Below are 16127 nucleotides of genomic sequence, written 5' to 3'. Positions count from 1 at the left end.
ATATTAGAAAAATGTATGGGGGTACCTAATAAAGGTTTTAACCCCTGATTGCCCCTAAAGTTAACCCTTTCACCCCCTATTGCCAGCGTCACTAAGCAATCGTTTTTCTGATCGATGTATTAGCATCGCTGGTGCCGCTAGGTAGCTAGTTATTTTTTGAGGTTTACCGCCATGTTTTTATAGCTTTAGGTACCCCCATAAATTTTCTAACGCTATAAAAACATGGCGGCGAACCTCAAAAAATAACTAGTTACCTAGCGGCACCAGTGACACTAATACAGCGATCAGAAAAACGATCGCTTAGTGACGCTGGCAATAGGGGGTGAATTGGTTAACTCTAGGGGCAATCAGGGGTTAAAACCTTTATTATAAAATGTATGGGGGTACCTAACGCTATAAAAACCCTTGGCGGGCGAACCTCAAAAAATAACGATCTACCTAGCGACACTAGCGACACTAATACATCGATCAGAAAAACGATCGCTTAGTGACGCTGGCAATAGGGGGTGAAAGGGTTAACTCTAGGGGCAATCAGGGGTTAAAACCTTTATTAGAAAATGTATGGGGGTACCTAATAAAGGTTTTAACCCCTGATTGCCCCTAGAGTTAACCCTTTCACCTAGCGGCACCAGCGACACTAATACAGCGATCAGAAAAACGATCGCTTAGTGACGCTGGCAAAAGAGGGGTGAAAGGGTTAACTAGGGGGTGATCAAGGGGTTAAAACCTTTATTGGGGGGGTAGGGGGCTACCCTGGACCTAACACTAACTGCCTGACACTAACTGCCAGTCACACTGACACTAAATGCAGTGATCAGTAAATAAATGATCACTGCTATTTAGTGACACTGTGACAGGGGGCTGAGGGGGTGATCGGGGGGGTGACTGGGGGGGATTTGTGTGCCTATGTGTCTGTGTGTCAGTGTAGTGCTTGTGCTACTCATTGTGTGATGTCTCCTCTCCTGCGCCAGACGAAAATACCAGCGGGAGGAGAGGTGACATCACTTCCTCCTTGCCTGTGTTTACAGTTCAGGCAGAGGAGGAAGTGGATTGGCTGGGAGCGATTGCGAGGGGGCGGACAAAAACGAACAGCCGCCCCCTCATCCCGGATTGCTACCGACCACTTACCGACCGCCGCACGTAGCGGGGGGGGGTCCCGATCGGACCCCCGACCCGCTAGAAGGCATGGACGTACATGTACGCCCATATGCCTGTACGTGCCATTCTGTGGACGTACATAGTCGTGCGGCGGGCGTTAAGTGGTTAAATTTCATACCTGGGGGGTGTCTATAGTAGAGGTCGACCGATATATCGGCCGGCCGATATATCGGGCCGATATTCAGTCATTTTGGAGAAATCGGCATCGGCCGATTATTATCCAAATGTGGCCGATATTTAGCAGATCTGCATCAGCAGAGTGTGGAGAAGGAAGGAGGAACATGGGGTTCCCCCTCCCTTCTCCACACTGTCTGCAGAGCAGTGCCGTGTGTGTGAAGGAGAATGGAGCTGTCGGGCTGATGTCGGGGTGGGCGGGACCCGGGGTGGGCGGGACTCAACTGTCCAACACCAGCCAATGGGATGAGATCATTGGCTGGATAGCTGCTGGGTCCCGCCCACCTCCAACATCACGATGAATCTGAGCTCCTCTCTCTCTCTGCTCTCACAGTTTCACAGCACATAATGTAGCTGAATGTGTGAAACTCTCTCTTCATACAGTTTCACAACTGCTGCAGAGAGAGAGAGGAGCTCAGATTCGTTGCGATGTTGAAGGTGGGCGGGACCCGGGGTGGGCGGGACTCAGCAGCTATCCAGCCAATGATCTCATCCCATTGGCTGGTGGACAGCTGAGCCCTGCCCAACCCGGGTCCCGCCCACCTTCAACATCGCAATGAATCTGAGCTCCTCTTTCTCTCTGCAGCAGTTGTGAAACTGTATAGAGAGTTTCACACATTATCCGCTACATTATGTGCTGTGAAACCTGCCAGTGCCATCTGCTAATGCCAAGCCGGCCAGTGCCACCTGCCAATGCCATGCCAACTAGTGCCACCTGCCAATGCCAACTAGTGCCATCTGTTAATGCCATCCAGTGCCACCTGTCAATGCCATCCAGTGCCACCTGCCAGTGGCAACGCCATCCAGTGCCACCTGCCAATACCATCCAGTGCCACCTGCTAATGCCATCTAGTGCCATCCAGTGCCACCTGGCATTGCCAATGCCATCCAGTGCCACCTGCCAATGCCATCCAGTGCCATCTGCCAGTGCCATCCAGTGCCACCTGCTAGTGCCAACTAGTGCCACCTGCCAAGGCCATCCAGTGCCACCTGCCAATTAGTGCCACCTGCCAGTGCCAACCAGTGCCATCTGCCAGTGCTAACTATTGCCAATTAGTGCCACCTGCCAGTGCCACATGCCAATTAGTGCCACCTGCCAGTGCCACCTGCCAGTGCCAATTAGTGCCACCTGCCAGTGCCAATTAGTGCCACCTGCCACTGCCACCTTAGTGCCACGTGCCAACCAGTGCCACCTGCCAGTGCCATTCAGTGCCACCTGCCAATCAGTGCCATCTGCTTTTGCCAATTGGTTCCATCCAGTGCAATCTGCCAGTGCCAATTAGCGCCACCTGCCAAAAAATAAAAAATCGGCCTAAAATATCGGCCGCAAAAATCGGCATCATATATCGGCCATCGGCCGCCCCAAATTCTAAAAATCGGCATCGGTATCGGCCAGAGAAAAACCCATATCGGTCGACCTCTAGTCTATAGTATACCTGTAAAGTGGCACCTGTTTCCCTTGTTTAAAACAGTCCTTGCACAAAATGACATTTCTAAAGGAAAAAAAAGTAATTTAAAACTACTCGCGGCTATAATGAATTGTCGGGTCCTGGCAATTGACAGCTGAAAGTCATTGAAAAAAAAAGGCATGGTTCCCCCCAGTCCATTACCAGGCCCTTTGGGTCTGGTATGAATATTGAGGGGAACCCCGAATCAAAATGTAAAAAAATAAAAATGCGTGGGGACCCCCAAATTCCATACCAGGCCCTTCAGGTCTGGTATAGATATTAAGGGGAACCCTGCGCCAATTTGTTTTAAAAAATGGAGTAGGAGTCCCCTCAAAATCCATACCAGACCTGAAAGGTATGGATTTTAAGAGGAACCCCGCGCCAAAATAAAAAAAAATGACATGGGGTCCCTCCAAAAATCCATACCAGACCCTTATCTGAGCACACGACCTGGCAGGCTGCAGGCTGCAGGAAAAGAGGGGGGATGAGAGAGCGCCCCCCTCCTAAACCACACCAGGCCACATGCCTTTAACATGGCCCGGGATATGGAAAAACACGCCACCATGATCCAAATTCGCCTCCATGGGAGGCGCCCACCCGAATGACGTTACACCCGCCTTGACAGCTTTTAAATAGCTAAGGGCGGGGCCACCCATCACGTGCGCGTGACTCCGTCCCCTCTGACGCAATGGGTAAACGTTGCGGTGTTACGGTGTTACCCAGTGACATGTACGGGTGACCCCCTCTGATGCAACGGGGGTTTCCATCAGGGGGAAACCGCCGGAAACCCCCATTGCGTCAGAGGGAGGTGGGGTCACCTGCGCACGTGATGGATGGCCCCACACTGGTGGTTGAGTGTTTTTCCGTATCTCGGGTCAAGAATGGATTACATTGCTGGAATTTTTTTTTACTAAAGGACTTGTCCCAAGCTGTGTCTTGTGTTTTTTTAAATTATTGACACTTTTTTACCATTGTTGACCCTTCAGGTCTGGTATGGATTTTAAGGGGAATCCTGCACCAAAATAAAAAAAAATGGCGTGGGGCCCCCCGAAAAATCCATACCAGACCCTAATCCGAGCACGCAACCTGGTAGGCCACAGGAAAATAGGGGGGACTAGAGAGCGCCCCCCTCCTGAACCGTACCAGGCCATATGCCCACAACATGGGGAGGATGTCCCTCGCCCAGTGGTTGTGGGGGTCTGCGGGCGGGGAGCTTATCGGAATCTGGAAGTCCCCTTTTCTGGCCCCCCCTTGTGAATTGGTAACGGGGTACATTCTACCCCTACAATTTCACTAAAGAAAGTGTCAAAAATGTTAAAAAACACACGGACACAGTTGGGATAAGTCCTTTATTAAAAAAACAAAAACATTCCAGCGATGGGTAACCCCCGGCTTTCTCCGGCAAGCAGGGGTTACCCAATGACATGGGCAGGTGACCCCGCCCCCTCTTATGCATCATGGGAGTTTCGTGTGGAGTGGAGACTGCAGCATCGCTTGACATCGGATCACCGCGGGACATAGAGAATCGATTACAATGCTGAACCAGGGTGGCTTTGGCCAATTATGGCTCAGGGGGTTTAGTACACGCCCCACACTATAAAAGGCCGCCTGCAAGTCGGCCTTGTGTCGTGTGTTGCGGTGGTTAAGAGAGGACAGAGAGAGTGTCATGTTTTTTAGGTAGATAGAGCAGGCAGGCAGGCAGGCAGGCTAGTCAGTTAATGTTACACGTGTGTAGAGGATATATATACATCCCAGGTGTTGTACATATATTTATACACTGTATAGTTTAGCTAGATCAGTTCTTCCTAATTTACTGGCAGGCAGGTGATTGTGCTAGCTGCAGTATTCTTACGTGGTTTATTGCCTGTGTCCTCTGTAGTTTGCACCTAAAGCTACTTGGTGTGTACTGGCCGTGTGCTCTGTAGTTTGCACCTAAAGCTACTTGGTGTGTACTGGCCGTGTGCTCTGTAGTTTGCACCTAAAGCTATTTGGTGTGTACTGGCTGTGTGCTCTGTAGTTTGCACCTAAAGATTCAGGAGCAGTAATTTTAATGATGCTTAAATAAAAAAATGAAAAATTCCTTTAAATATTGTACCTGCTGGGTGTCTATAGTATGCCTGTGAAAACGTCTTTGAGAACCCGGGTGTTGCCCGAGGGAACATGTATCAATGGAATTTTTTTTTTTAAATGGTCGTTTTTTCAGGAGTCCTGAAAATAACGACCGTTTTTAAAACTTTTTTTCCATTGATACATGTTCCCTGGGGCAAGACCCGGGTTCTCAAAGAAGTTTTCACAGGCATACTATAGACTAGAGCTGCACGATTCTGGCAAAAATGAGAATCACGATTCTTTTGCTTAAAATGAACATCACGATTCTCTCATGATTCTCAAAAAACTTTTTTATTAGAAAAATTTACAATCTCTGAACATTAGGTTATCAAACCAAATGGCAATAAAATAAGCCATATAGAAAAGGGAGATCATCAATATGACACTGGATAACACATATGTGAATGTAGTGGCCACATCCCTGGATTGTATAGAACAAACAAAGGACTGTTCTCCCTTGGATAGGACTTTTAAGGCCACAAACACTGAAGTGCGTTAGAAAATGAATTTATGTTTACATAAAGATGGATCATCTTACACAATACAATGATCATGGTTAAAAAGCATAATAATTTGTTTTGCTTTGTTTGTCACATGTGTTATACCACACACATGACACATCTAGTGGTTAACCATTGATCATTGTTGGGTGATCCATCTTTTTATGTAAAAATAAATCAATTTTCTAACACACTTCAGTGTTTGTGGCCATAAAAGTCCCATCCAAGGGGGATTGGGGAACAGTCCTGTGTGTTCTAAAATAAGCCATAATACTGAACTCTGGCTTCAAGCAAACACATTTTAAAGAAATTACAATGTAATGAAAAACAATGTGAAATAAAGAAATTACAATTACTTAAAAAAACATTCAGGTAACGGATCATCTTTACTGTCAGACAGTGTTGCCTAAGAACAGATAAGAGTGTAAATACAAGGACAAGCGTTCGGATTGTTGTTGCTGTGAGTGAGGCTGAGCCTGAGTTTGGAACTGGTGCCCCTTCACTTAGTGCTGCTGCTTTGAAAAAGCTACCTAAGGTTGTGAATGTAGAGTTGTACTACTGGCCACATCCCTGGATTATTGTATAGAATAAACTTGGACTGTTCCTTTCCCCTTGGATGGGACTTTTAAGGCCACAAACAGAGAAAATTTATTTATTTTTACATAAAGATAGATCATCACATATATACGATGATCAATGGTTAAAAATCATAATTTGTTTTGCCTTTTTTGTCACATGTATTTTTATACCACTAGTGGTTATTGCCTTAATCAATGATCATTGTTGTGTGATCTATCTTTTTATGTAGAAAGAAAAAAATCTATTTGCTAACGCACTTCAGTGTTTTGGCCTTAAAAGTCCCAAGCAAAGGGGGGATTGGGGAACAGTGCAGTTTGTTCTAAAATATGCCATAATACTGAACTCTGGCAGCTGTACTACTGGCAACATCCCAGGATTGTATAGAACAAACTTGGACTGTTCCTTCCCCCTTGGATGGGACTTTTAAGGCCACAAACAGAGAAAATGTATTTATTTACATAAAGATAGATCACAATATACAATGATTAATGGTTAAGCATAATTTGTTTTGCCTTGTTTGTCCCATGTATCTTTATACCACATAATATAGTGGTTATTGCCTTAACCATTGATCATTGTTGTGTGATCTATCTTTTTAAGTAGCAATAAATAAATACATTTTCTAACGCACTTCAGTGTTTTGGCCTTAAAAGGCCCATCCAAGCAAGGGATTGGGGAACAGTGCAGTTTATTCTAAAATAAGCCATAACACTGAACTCTGGCTTCAAAGCAAACAAATTTTAACAAAATGAATGAATGCAATGAAAAACAATGTTGTGAAATAAAGAAATTACAATTACATTCAAAAAACATTCATGTATCAGTCTCAGATAAACAGATTTAAAGATGTTTAGCTAGAAACACAAGCCTATCAACATTTTGTGGCTTCAGTGCGGAACGGCGACAAGTGACAATGTTTCCCCCTGTGCTAAAAACCCTTTCAGAAGGGGAACTGGTTGCAGGAATGCAAAGATATTTTCTGGCCACTGCAGACAATCTTGGATAATGCTCCTTGTGAACCTTCCACCAGACTAACGGATCATGTTCACTGTCAGTGTTGCCCAAGAACAGATAAGAGTGTAGCTCCAAGGACAAGCTTTCAGATTGTTGTTGCTGTTGAGCCTGAGGCTGGATCTGGTGCCCCTTCACTTTGTGAAGATTTGAAAAAGCTACCCAAGCTCTTTCGAGCCTTCTTTACATGACCAGTGGTGCCACTAGCTGTACTAGTAGTAGAAGGGGGTCTTTCCTTCACTGTTAGCTTTGACATCTCCTCTTTTAGTCTTTTCTGGACAGCATTTTTGTTATCTTCATTAACGTAAGCCATCTTAAACCTGGGATCGAGGGTTGTGGCTATGTCGAGAAGGTCTTGTGTTTTTTGGTCCTGATATTTTTCCTCCAGATACGCCATGATCTTTGATTTCATTGTGCAAATAAGATCAGAGTCATCTTCCTTAACAGCCAAAACAGAAGACTGAAATAGGTGCAGAGCAGGTTTCACAGAAGAGATACTGACATGCTGCTCTCCTGAAAGAGCATCTGTGAAGTCTGCCAGTGGGGTGAGGGTCTTGTCCACAGCCACCAGGACCACTAAGGTCTTGCCATGTTGGCAAGAGGTGCCTAGCCTTGCGGTCAGAAGAGAGGACATGGGTGATGGCAGCTTGCTGCTCAAGTATCCTCCTCACCATAGCCTGCCTAAAGCCCTACCTTGTTGGGCACTCTGTCTTGAGCTTGTGGTCTGGTAAACTGAGTTGTTTTGTGATTTTTATATAAGCCTCTTAGTGTAAATAGTAAGCATAAAGTTATAGTACCATCATCCTGGAGATCAATTTTGAATAGAACAAGGGTTAATGGGACCCCAGAGGCCCAAAAAGACCAAGAACAAATAAGGGGCAAAGGGACTATACTGGTACTAGATAAGAAAATTTAGAAAGGAATTGTAGTAAGGGTAAAAAATATAAATCAGTTTATTTTTAACATAGTATCAAAAAAACAGGAGACACACATAAATATAAAATACATCAAAAACAGCGGTATAAAATTGTAGACATATTGTACTGTCAGAACATTTGGGGTTAAAAGAATATGCGTACAGGCCTTTATATTACGCATATTACATATTTTTCATGTTTTCCACATTCATATATGTTATGAGCAGGAGGGCAGCCGTATTCTCTTCAAAGGGTGAAATTAAGTTCATGAGCCCATAACTAGACAAGGATTTTATGTCTTTACAAGAGACTATGGATGACTGGCTGTACCATCTCCCAGGCCATATCTCTTTTGGGTTTGACCTACAGCCACACCCCCCTACAGTTGTAAACACACACTAGGTGAACCCTAACTCCTACAGTGCCCCCTGTGGTTAACTCCCAAACTGCAACTGTCATTTTCACAATAAACAATGCAATTTAAATGCATTTTTTGCTGTGAAATGACAATGGTCCCAAAAATGTGTCAAAATTGTCTGAAGGGTCCGCCATAACGTCGCAGTCATTTACTACATTAGTAGTAAAAAAAAAAAAAAAAACTATCCCCTATTTTGTAAACGCTATAAATTTTGCGCAAACCAATCGATAAACGCTTATTGCGATTTTTTTTTACCAGAAATAGGTAGAAGAATACGTATCGGCCTAAACTGAGGAAAACAAAATTTTATATATGTTTTGGGGGGATATTTATTATAGCAAAAAGTAAAAAATATTGATTTTTTTTCAAAATTGTCGCTCTATTTTTGTTTATAGCGCAAAAAAATAAAAACCGCAGAGGTGATCAAATACCACCAAAAGAAAGCTCTATTTGTGGGGAAAAAAGGACGCCAATTTTGTTTGGGAGCCACGTCGCACGACCGTGCAATTGTCTGTTAAAGCGACGCAGTGCCGAATTGTAAAAACCCCTTGGGTCATTTAGCAGCATATTGGTCCGGTCCTTAGGTGGTTAAATAGTATTGTTTCTTTATAATGCCTTAACAATATATGTGTATTAGTAATTCATATATAAACCTGTTTAATACATAGACATTAGGGGGAGGAGGGAGGGCAAGGATGGCTGACAAGATAGCCAAAATAACTGGTCAGGCCTACCAGGGATGCCCAAGATCTATTTGGGACTATCCTGATGGTTCACCTGATCCTAAGTTCTGGAGCAAGGGATAATCAAACCCCTCCTAAAGAAACCCAATCTCGACCCTAAAGACTCAAACCACCGCAGACCAATAACAAGCCTGAACACCTTATCCAAAATCATGGAGAAAGCAGTAGTACAGCAGCTACAACTCCATTTGGACACCCACAAACTCTTGGACCCACTACAATCAGACTTCCACCCAGGCCATGGCACAGAAACGGCACTGCTCAAAATATGGCATGATGCCCTCGAAGCAGCAGATGACGGAGAATTATGCCTACTGGTGCTACTGTGCAGCATTCGACACAGTAGATCACAAAACTCTTCTCATTTGTCTCAAAGAAGTAGCCGGAGTTACAGAATCAGATCTACCCTGGTTTGCACCCTTCCTAAGAAATCGTTACCAAACAGTGAAATTAGGAGTTTTCACCTTGGAAACTCACACTATTTCTTGCGGAGTCCCTCAAGGATCACCCCTGTCACCCATGCTTTTCAACATCTACCTCCGCCCACTCCTCAAAATCAATGGCAAACAGGACTTGTGCGACCACTCCTATGCGGATGACACTCAACTTTACTTTCGAATCACCGGAAAAAACTACCGATGTCACGGATTAGAAAAATGCCTGGCATTGATCGATGAGAGCTCCCTCAAACTCAACGGAGCCAAAACAGAACTTCTTCTCCTCCATGCAAACTGAAAGACTAAAGCTAGGACCTCATGGACACCACCCACCATCCTTGGACAGATCATCACCCCAAGTACCAAGGTCAAAAGCCTCAGAGTCACCTTTGACTCAGAGATGTCAATGGATGCACAAATGGGATCAGTAGTCAGCGGATCCCATTACCTTCTCCGCCTACTGCGTAGACTCATCCCCTTCATCCTGGAAGAGGATACAGCGGTAGTAGTCAGAACAATCATCAATTCTCGACTTGACTACGCAAACTCCCTCTACTTAGGACTACCTAAATACCAGATTTCATGCCTACAAGTCATCCATAACACGGCAGCCAGGCAGGAAACGGGGGGAAAAAACCCTGGGAATCCATCACTTCATCCCTGAGGACCCTTCATTGGCTAACAGTAAAGGATCGGGTCACATTCAAGACCCTCTGCCTCACCCACAAACGCACACAAGGAAAGGCTCCTCAATATTTTTGCGAGAAAATAAAACACTACACCCCCAATCGCACTCTCCGATCGACTAACCAAAACCTAAACCTACTAACCAAGTCCCACTACAAAAAAAGGGAGAACGAGGATTTGCAGTCCAAGGACCATGTCTATGGAACGCTCTACCAACGAACATCCGCATGGAAGAAAACCATCGGGCCTTCAGGAAAAAACTTAAGACCCACCTCTTTTGAAGGATAAGGATGACACTGGATGGAATAAGCACCTTGAGGCGATTTAGTTCACATTTGTAGCGCTATACAAGTTATTCACTCACTCACTCATTCACCACATTCATCCGACCCACTATCTAGCCTCTCCACTCTTAATTTCTTAGGACCCCATACTAGTCCAAACAGGTTGAGCCCTTCACAGTGCTGTTATGTTTCAATTTTAGGAATTGTGTTGTTAAAGTGGTTGTAAACCCACATTTTTTACTTTTACCTACAGGTAAGCCTATAACAAGGCTTACCTGTAGGTAAGGAGAATATCTCCTAAACCTGCACGGTTTAGGAGATATTCCCCTCGCAATGCGCCGCGGCGCATGCGCAGGGGGGATCTACGGCGAAAGGACCGGCAGCCGCCTGACCTTGCAGAGTTTTGAATCTCCCGCGCGCATGCGCGGAAGTGACGTCATCGCCGCTCCAGCCAATCACAGCGCTGGAGCGGCGATACCCGGAAGACACGCCGAGGCAAGATGAAATCTTGCTCGGCGTGGACCAGGTAAGTGCTACACACCTCGTTCCGAGGTAAGTATTTCATAATGAGCTAATATGCGGTGCATATTAGCTCATTATGACTTTTGCCTTACAGGAGAAAAAAAAATTAAAAATTCATGCGGGTTTACAACCGCTTTAATATATCACTATTGCTCAGTTCTATTCTTTAATGTTTGTTATAATACAAGGGTGCTGCAGTCGGAGCAGCTTACTTGAACCTATTCCTGACAAGGAGACATAGATTTCCACTCTCCCCTGGACAGGGGTCCTTCTTCTCTGGTAGAAGAAGACTTTACTAATGTACTGGAGGGACTGTGGGGACCCAGTTCCACATCCCCTCTGGAGATAGCTACATCTCTTATTCAATGCTCTCTGATTCCCTCTGCTCTCTTTCTTGCTCATACTTTTCTTTCTTCTAGATGTCCTGCTGGAAACTCTCACTTCTGCGTCCTACTTGATCTGAATCCTAAGCACCTGGGCAACTCATCCAACTCCCTTCCACAAGACCCGTAGGTATGTGTCGATTGTGCTCCCTCCCTATCTGCTCCATGACTGAGGCTGTCAAACCACCTCCCCCATTACGAATAGCATCCCACAACACACATGGTCTGAATTCTCAGGTCAAAAGACAGAAAAATTTTCAATATTACCACAACCAAAAGATTGATGTGATCCTGCTTCAGGAAACTCACTTCCCAAGATCGTACAACCCTAAGTTTATCCACCCTAGATACCCTACTTTTTTCCTAGCTACAGCAAAAGGCAAAACAAAGGGGGTAACAATACTCTTTTCGCACAACTCAAATTTTACACTCCAGATCAGGACGGTAGATTCATCATGCTCAAAGGGGTACTAGATGACCAGCTCTACTCTTTTGTATCTTACTATGCACCCAATCGAATACAGGCAAAATTCTTTGCATACATTTTCCAGAAGGTGAGGGCACAATTGTAGTTGGGGGGGATTCCAACATGGCCTTTGACTCAGGACTTGACAAAAAGCGCCTGCCAGGAGCACAATCAACTCGTCCTCCCAAACAAAGCCTCCAAATAGCTAGGCTCATTCACCAACAAAAACAAACATATATATCTGGAGAAAACTCAATCCCCAAACACGAGACTTCACACACTTTTTGCACCCGTACCAATCCTTTTTTCAGAATTTACCACATTTTCTTGTCCACGATGCACATACACCTAGTGCACAAATCATTAGAGAGTCAGTATGGTCAAACCACTTCATAGTTTTCCTTCTTTTACAAAGACCCCAAGGCACTAGAGGAAACAGTCACTGGAGGCTTAATGAATCCATCCTTAGTGACCCGGTAAGAACTACTGAAGTTGAGAGAGCCATGAATGACTATTTCCTCCTAAATGACATGGAAGGTGTAGCCCCAGAAACATTATGGGCGGCCCATAAAGCTACCATTAATGGGAAATGTATTCAGATCTCTTCTCAAATCCGCAGAGCACACAAACTGGACATAGATAAACTAGAAAAGGAATTCCTTAATATTCGCAAGCAACAGATTAGCGTTAAATTTAGCTCTTACCTTCAAGGTGGAAAAGAGTCTACGATGGAGTGGAGCCCGATTCTATCACACAAGGGATAGAATGGACTCAATGCTAGCTGCCGGTCTTACACCCAAACCTCGCTCTCACACCCTTCCAAAAATGTGCCTCCCTAATGGCTTGGGGACGCATAACCCACAGAGAATTATGGGCGCCTTCCATGACTTTTATAAAAATCTTTATAGCGGAGGGGCACAGGAAGATTGTACTAGCATGGAGTCCTTTTTAAAATCTCTACCTATTCCCAAGCTTGGAGACCACCATAAAGGAATTAGAATCTCCAATAACGGCTGAAGAGGTAGCCCTGGTTATCAAAAACTTGAAATGGGGATCTGCCCCTGGACCTGATGGCTTCTCAATCACCTACTATAAAACATTTGCACCCATCCTTTCCTGCACGCTTCTTTAACACATTAAGAAAGGGAGCTACCTTGGAACGCTTACTTAATTCAGCCTTTATCACTGTAATCCCAAAACTGGGGAAAAAACCCAGGGGAGGTTAGCAACTACAGACCCATATCACTGATAAATAATGACCTGAAGATATTAACCAAGATTCTAGCAGACAGAGTTTCTTATACATTCACAAAGACCAAGTTAGGTTCATCCCAGGAAGACAAAAGTCCAGATTAGATTAGACAGGCAATAGACGTTATTTCACTGTTGCACTCGGGATGGGATGGGATGGGGGGCAACCACAAGAAGGACTTCTTTTATCTATAGACTTGCAAAAGGCCTTTGACTCTGTCTCCTGGCCTTATCTATTTAATACAATGCTGGAGGTTCGGCCAGAACTTCACTAACACTCTAAGAGCATTATACTCGTTTTTCCCGAAGCCTGTGTAAAGCTTCAGGGATACTATTCAGAGCCTTTTCTGATCTCCAAAGGGAGATGCCCCTATCCCCCCTGATCTTCGCAATAGCAATCGAAACTTTAGCAATCGCAATAAGGAGCCACCCGGATATCCATGGTGTACGTTGTGGCCAAAACGCACATAAATGTGCACTCTTTGCAGATGATCTGCTTCTCTTCATCACATCACCACTTATCTCACTACCAAATGTCTGCCGCCTATTGTACGACTTTGGAAAAATCTCGGGACTCCTAGTCAATATGTCAAAATCACAGGGCCTCAACATAAATCTTCCAAACTCATTAGTCTCCCAATTAAAAAGCTACCTTCTCTTTTCATGGAATGAGAATAACATTCCTTATTTAGGGGTGCACCTCCCACATAGGTTAGATCAAATATATGCAACCAACTACATACCATTATTTAAAAAATTGGAATCGGATTTGCGTGACTGGTCTCGACTTAATCTATCTTGGCTAGGGAGAGTACATTCCATAAAGATGACATTTCTCCCATGAATCCTATACCTGTTTCGATTCCCACCCATACCTATTGCAACATACCATCTGCGACGCTTCCAGGCGAAAAATATTAGCTTTGTCTGGGGTTCGAAAGGACACAGACTAGGTGGATACTTTTTCGAGCCCGAAGCAGAGGAGGGATGGGTCTACCTAACCTACTCAAATATTACCAAGCAGCCCAGTTAGCCCAGATATTGTTTCCTCTAGGTTTGCTAAACCCGATTGGGTGCATATGAAAAGAGAAGCAGTACCACATTTCACGCTAGACTTCTTGATGTGGAGTCACCCAAGCAAACGACCTGTGATTCTCGCTCCAACGCTTTCTCACTTCATGACATTATGGGATAAACTCAGAATTGTCCCAGGGCTGGTCTCTCCGATTCGTCCGCTAGCTCATCTCTTCCATAATCCCCAATGCCCACCAGGCATGAACATTAGAGCCTTTCAGTAGTAGCTAAACAAAGGGTTGTACAGAATCTGCCATTTTTTTTATTTAACAGGTCCTCTTACCCTAAATCACTGCATCAATAAACTCGAAATGCCTTTCAATGAAACATTCAGACACCGACAAATCTCACACACTGAGGTATACTTAACACATCCCTGATGAAGGCAGACTTAAAAGTTCTAACAAGATGGTGCTTAGTCCCAGACTAGCAAAATTGTATCCATCAACCTCCCCATTATGTTTCAGAGGGTGCACACATATAGGATCCATGGTCCACATATGGTGGGAATGTCCAAAGAGGATTCTGTAATAGAATCTTTACGATTATTAGAAACACCACTGGTCTGTCCATTACCAAGTCCCCTCACATAGCATTGTTGAACTTTCCAATCGAAAGGACCACTAAAGGTAAGAGCCTAATTCACTTCATCCTCCTAGGAGCCAAACTGACGATAGCGAAAGCATGGAAAAAGCCCACTGTATCGAGTACCCAGGCCAAACAAAAAATATCATGGATCATGGCCCAGGAAAAGATGGTCAGTATCCTCCAAGACACGAAAAATGTAAGGCCACCTGGGAACCATGGCCTGACTACATGCACGTATCCCTAACACCTTCGTCGGACCTGATCAAAATGTGTTAAAAATTGGAATTCCAGCAGCACATCTTAATCTTCTCTTTTTTCATCATCCTCTCCACCTGATCTATTCCTACCCTTTCCCTTTTCCACCCTTCGTTACTTCTCTTTCCATCCTTTTCTTACTTTGACCACATACAGCAGGCTACCAAGTTCAGAAGGTAACACCCCCCCCCCTTCTAGTTAAAAAACACATAACAGAGCCCACCTTGGTGGGGAACAAGACATATAAACGATGCATGAGGGGCGAGAGCGTAAGGTATGTCTAGACTTAACATCCCAGCTGGAAGTCTATGGGACACATAATTCAAGTGGACATACATCCCCTTTTAAGGATAAAGATGAAGTATTGTTAAGTGATTGAAATATCCTAACTATTAGCATGCTTTACCGCCTACCCAATGTACGATTGTTCCTAACCCACAGAAAACTGTACACTCTGTAATCACACTGTGGTAACCTTTGCATTATTCTGTCTTCATTATGTTTTTATTTGTTTCTCTTTTTAAAATCTCAATAAAAAACGATTGAAAGAAAAAAGCCTAAAAGTAAAATGAATGCAGCCACCACATTTAAGTATTGGTAAGTTCTAAATTGTATTCCTCCCCATTTACAGCTGATTCGGTGAGACGGCCAGTGGGTCTACCCTGGGGAATGTTGGTGGTGGTCAGGCCCAGGGAAGGGGGAGGCAGTACTAAAGCTATGTAAGGGGCCCCAACATTTCTGATGGCTGCCCTGGCCATAACCACAGTTTTAATTGACCTGCTGACTCCCCCTTTCTTATTTTTTGTACCCTGATACCTCTAGCTACATTTGTAGGAAGAGGAAGCATTTAAAACAAATTTCTAAAAAAGAGCAAAAAAGCAAATGTAAAAACACAATGAATATGTGCTAAGATTTGAAAACACAAATAAGTGCACATATAAAAGGAGTACAATAATTCTTAGTTCATTGCACACTTTTTTGTGTGGAGTTGCTTATTTGCACAATTGTATATATTGTTTACAGTATGTATGATTAAGAGTGCCAGCACACATTCATTGATTTTCATGTTTGCTTATTTGCACTTATTTGTGATTTCAAATGTTAGTACATATTCATTGTGTTT

This window comes from Rana temporaria, chromosome 3, assembly GCF_905171775.1.
Source record: "Rana temporaria chromosome 3, aRanTem1.1, whole genome shotgun sequence".
In the NCBI taxonomy this organism is placed as follows: domain Eukaryota; kingdom Metazoa; phylum Chordata; class Amphibia; order Anura; family Ranidae; genus Rana; species Rana temporaria.
This window is presented reverse-complemented; position numbering follows the sequence as displayed.